This window comes from Piliocolobus tephrosceles, chromosome 16, assembly GCF_002776525.5.
Source record: "Piliocolobus tephrosceles isolate RC106 chromosome 16, ASM277652v3, whole genome shotgun sequence".
NCBI classification, from domain to species: domain Eukaryota; kingdom Metazoa; phylum Chordata; class Mammalia; order Primates; family Cercopithecidae; genus Piliocolobus; species Piliocolobus tephrosceles.
Genome location: NC_045449.1, coordinates 37,297,931 through 37,302,475, shown reverse-complemented (window position 1 = coordinate 37,302,475; position 4,545 = coordinate 37,297,931). Strand labels below are relative to the sequence as shown.

The 4,545-nt window shown below is 42.9% G+C and overlaps 1 non-coding gene across 1 annotated transcript; it reads left to right on the top strand.

Annotated features, from left to right (window-relative positions):
- The first annotated feature begins 1,539 nt into the window (after positions 1-1,539).
- LOC111537716 lies at positions 1,540-1,646 on the top strand. Its single transcript, XR_002730083.1, has one exon. It is a non-coding gene; the product is annotated as a U6 spliceosomal RNA (small nuclear RNA).
- The last annotated feature ends 2,899 nt before the right edge of the window (positions 1,647-4,545 follow it).

Below are 4,545 nucleotides of genomic sequence, written 5' to 3'. Positions count from 1 at the left end.
CCCGTCTCGGCCTCCCAAAGTGCTGGCATTACAGGCTTGAGCCACCGCGCCCGGCCATGTTTGGACTTCTTAAACAGCTTCACACATTTATTGTACACTTAGGTGTCACATGCTTTTACTTTTTATTTTGTAATCTGTGTTTCTGTGAGGTAGACATTATTGGCTCCAGGTTATACGTTGATAGCTCGGAGCTAGAGATTGAACCCAGGCCGTCCTCCCCACTGCCTTTCGTCATCAAACACAACCACTACCAACAGTATTTTAAAAGCGTTAAATATTGGCAGACCTGTCATCATTCTGAGCACTAGGACTACGGCTTATGCGGATGCCTGGGGGATTCCCTGTACAAGGAAACTTCACACACCAAAAAATTACTCATGCAAGGGGATTGGAGATCTCGAGCTAAAAGTGTTACACATGGACTATTGTAAAAGGGAAAAAAAAGGCACAATAAAATTTTAGAATGTACTTAAGAAGCAATTCGTCACTTGGGAAACCCCAAACCCAGTGAGAATTTAATGTTTCAATGACACAACATCAGAAGCAAATATCCATAGGGTGGATACAGAAGCAAAATTAAGAAATGATTTGATTGGTTGCCTTTTTTGGCTTACTTTCTTGGAAAGTCCCCAGTCTCATGATCATGTTAGTTGGCTGCTTATGATTGGCTGAGGTTAAGTTTTGTTTCTAACATAAGCATTTATCAAAAATGACCCAAGTTAAGTTTCATTTCTGTTTACAGTTTAAGTAGGTTAGGGCTATTTTTAAAGCCTAGTTGTTTTGTTTGCTCAGGAACATTTCAAGCCTAGTTTCCACTTTAATTTTGCTTTGACAGTTCCCCACTTTTAGTCACCTTGTCAGCAAGCTGAGAGTGTGACCAATGGCATGGCATTACTCTCAGTTACCGCTATTGACATAGTCTAGGAAGAAAAGTCAGATGTTTATCAATAGCTGCCCTAGGGCTCAGAGTCACCCTCGGAAATGACATAGTCCATGCTGGTTTCCTCCAGTTGTCTGATCCTTATGGCAATCTTTTGACATATGAGTGACTGCTGGAAAGCATTTAAAAATCCTTGAAAGGACCAGGCTCTGTGGATAACACCTGTAACCTCAGAACTTTGGAGGCCAGAGTAGGGGAATTACTTGAGCAGGAGTTCAAGACCAACTAGACAACGTAACGAGATCCCATGTCTACAAAAATAAAAATAAAAAGTTTGTTTTAATTAGCTGGGCAGGGCTGGGCATGGAGGCTCACACCTGTAATCCCAGAATTGTGGGAGGCCAAGGCGGGTGGATTGCTAGAGCTCAGGAGTTTGAGACCAGCCTAAGCAATATAATGAAACCCGTCTCTAGCAAAAATACAAAAAATTAGCCAGGCATGGTGGCACACACCTCTGGTCCCACCTACTCGGGAGGCTGATGTAGGAGGATTGCTTAAGCCTGAGGCAGAGGTTGCAGTGAGCCGAGATTGTGCCACAGCACTCCATCCTGGTTGACAGACTGAGACCTCATCTCAAAAAAATACAAATTAGCTGGGCAGTGCTCACTACAGCAGCACATATACTAAAACTGGAACAATACAGAGAAGATTAGCATGGCCCCTGAACAAGGATGACATGCAAATTCATGAAATGTTCCATATTCTTATGTATAAAAGCAAGGTAAACCCTGATCACCTTGAGTACATGTCATCAGGACCTCCTGAGGCTGTGTCTCGTGCCCGTGCACGTCCTTAATCTTGGCAAAATAAACTTTCTAAATTGGAAAAAAAAAATTAGTTGAGTGTGGTGATGCACACCTGTAGTCCAAGCTACTCAGGAGACCGAGGTGGGAGGATCATTTTAGTCCAGGAGTTCCAGGCTGCAGTGAGCTAGGATTGCACCACTGCACTCCTACCTGGGTCAAAGAAAACGACACTGTCGCTAAAAAAAAATAATAAATTTGTAAAATTATTGAGAGAATACAATGCACTGTGTTGTATAAGACATTGTGTATGGGTACCCACTGTGTACGGGTAAACACAATAACTATAATAGCAAAGGACTGAAAAATAACCCCTAGTAAAGATTCCCAGGAGCCAAGATTTAACCAACTGAATAAATCAAGAGAGGCAGTGCTAATGAGATGAAAACCCTGTGTTCTTTAGGAACTTTTACATTTTGGACAACAGTATCAAATATAACAAAACACTTAATGTTTTGTTAACAAAAAAAACACCACTTCTTACCAATTCGAACACAAGCTCCTCCCTGCTGAGCAGCTAAAGTGTCAACAACTCCTACTTTGGGGTACTACTGAGGTGAAATTACTCATCTCATATTGTACTGCTTGAAGAAAATTCCTAAGTATCACTAAAACTTTTTTCAAGAGTTGCTGAAATACTAATAAGCAATTTTCTCAAATCAGAGGCTCCCAGCTGAGGAAAAAAAGCTCTTACAAAAGAATGAAATCTGTAACCCCTTTGTATGATTGGGTCTAGAGATCACTCAGGAGGCTCATTTCTGAGGGTTCACTTTATGTACAAGTGACCTGAGGTTCAGAATCTGACGAACATTCAGTCATCTGGTCATTTTAGGTAGGACATAGCCCAAACATTTAGGTGGAAAAACTTTTATATATTTGTCATACAAGATGAACAATCCAGCCAGGCCCGGTGGCTCATGCCCGTAATCCCAGCACTTTGGGAGGCCAAGGCGAGCAGATCACCTGAGGTCGGGAGTTCAAGACCAGCCTGGCCAACATGGTGAAATCCCGTCTACTAAAAATACAAAAAAAATTAGCTGGGTGTAGGGGTGCCTGTAGTCCCAGCTGCTTGGGAGGCTGAGGCAGGAGAATCGCTTGAATTCGGGAGGCGGAGGTTTCAGTGAGCCGAGATCATGCCATTGCACTCCAGCCTGGGCAACAAGAGCAAAACTCCATCTCAAAAAAAAAAAAAAAAAAAAAAGATGAATAATCCAGTATTATTGAGAGAAGGGTGCAAAGTGAACTCCATTATAAAGTGAATTGGTTAATGCTATGGTTTGCATGTATTCCCTTAAATTTTATGTATTTGAAACTTAATCCCCAAATTCACAAGTTGATTAGAGGTAGGGCCTTTGGGAGGTAATCAGGATTAAATAAGGTGGTCAGGGTGGGCCTCCCATCATCAGACTGGGGAAAAGAACCATGACCTTCAATCTGATACTAAATCTTGACCATGATTCAGGTAATGGCAATGGACTCTGGACCAATGAAACCCTCAGACAACTGGAGGGAGGGGGAGATAAGACAAGTAAGAACCTATTATTTCTAAATAAGTAAGACATTGTGTAAATGGGAATATATAAACAGAGCCCTATGGTCTGGAGTCAAGTAACATACATGTTAGCAGGGCATATGATCATTGATAAAACAATTTTATGTAAAGTATTCCCCATAGAAACCCAATTGAGTAGGCAGAGTAGATACAATTTTTCTAAATGAGCACATGGTGATTCAGAAAGGCCAGTGACATGCCAGTGCTGTACAGAGCTAGGATACTGATCCAGTCTTGTGACTCCAAAATTTAGTGGAGTTTGTTGTTCCTTTATTTTTTTCCCCCACTAAGTTATGCTTTCTTTTTCCTAAGTCAGGGGTTCCTAGCCTTTATTGTATCATTAAGCCTATCTCTATAAGAAGTTGGCTATAGTTACAGACACTTCTTCCCTCCCTCTCACCCTAGCAGTTTGGCACATATAGCAGAATTTTTCAGCCAACTTCAAGGGCCTCCAAGACTCCAGGTAAGAACCTCTGAACCGGGCACAGTGGCTCACGTCTGTAATCCCAGCACTTTGGGAGGCTGAGGCGGATGAATCACAAGGTCAGGAGTTCGAGACCAGCCTGGTCAATATGGTGAAACCTCGTCTCTACCAAAAATACAAAAAAATTAGCTGGGTGTGGTGGCGCATGCCTGTAATCCCAGCTACTCTGGAGGCCAAGGCAGGAGAATTGCTTGAATCTGGAGGTGGAGCTTGCAGTGAGCAGAGATCTTGCCACTGCACACTCCAGCCTGGGGGACAAAGCAAGACTCTGTCTCAAAAAAAAAAAAAAAACCTCTGAACCAAGGACACCAGTCCTAGCTGAGGTATCTCAGACATATTTAGTATAAACTGGCAATGAGCTTGTTCTGTCTGGTTATCTTCTTCTGTCTCTGGCCATTTTCTATTCTGATCATCCACAAGCCCACAGAGAAGTCAGTAGTACCCAGGTTCAAAAAAGCTAGTGGTGGAGAAAAGTTTCCGGGAGAAAAAAAGTGGCACTTAGGCTGTGCCTCTAAGGAGATGTCATTCTGACATGTTCTGGGAACAACATGTTGGCAAGCTGACAAGAAGAAAAGACTGATGCGTGGCCAGGCATGGTTGTTCACGCCTGTAATCCCAGCACTTTGGGAGGCTGAAGCGGGCTGATCACCTGAGATCAGGAGTTTGAGACTAGCCTGGCCAACATGACAAAACTCTGTCTCTACCGAAAACACAAAAATTAGCCAGATATGGTGGCAGGCGCCTGCAATCCCAGCTACTCAGGAGG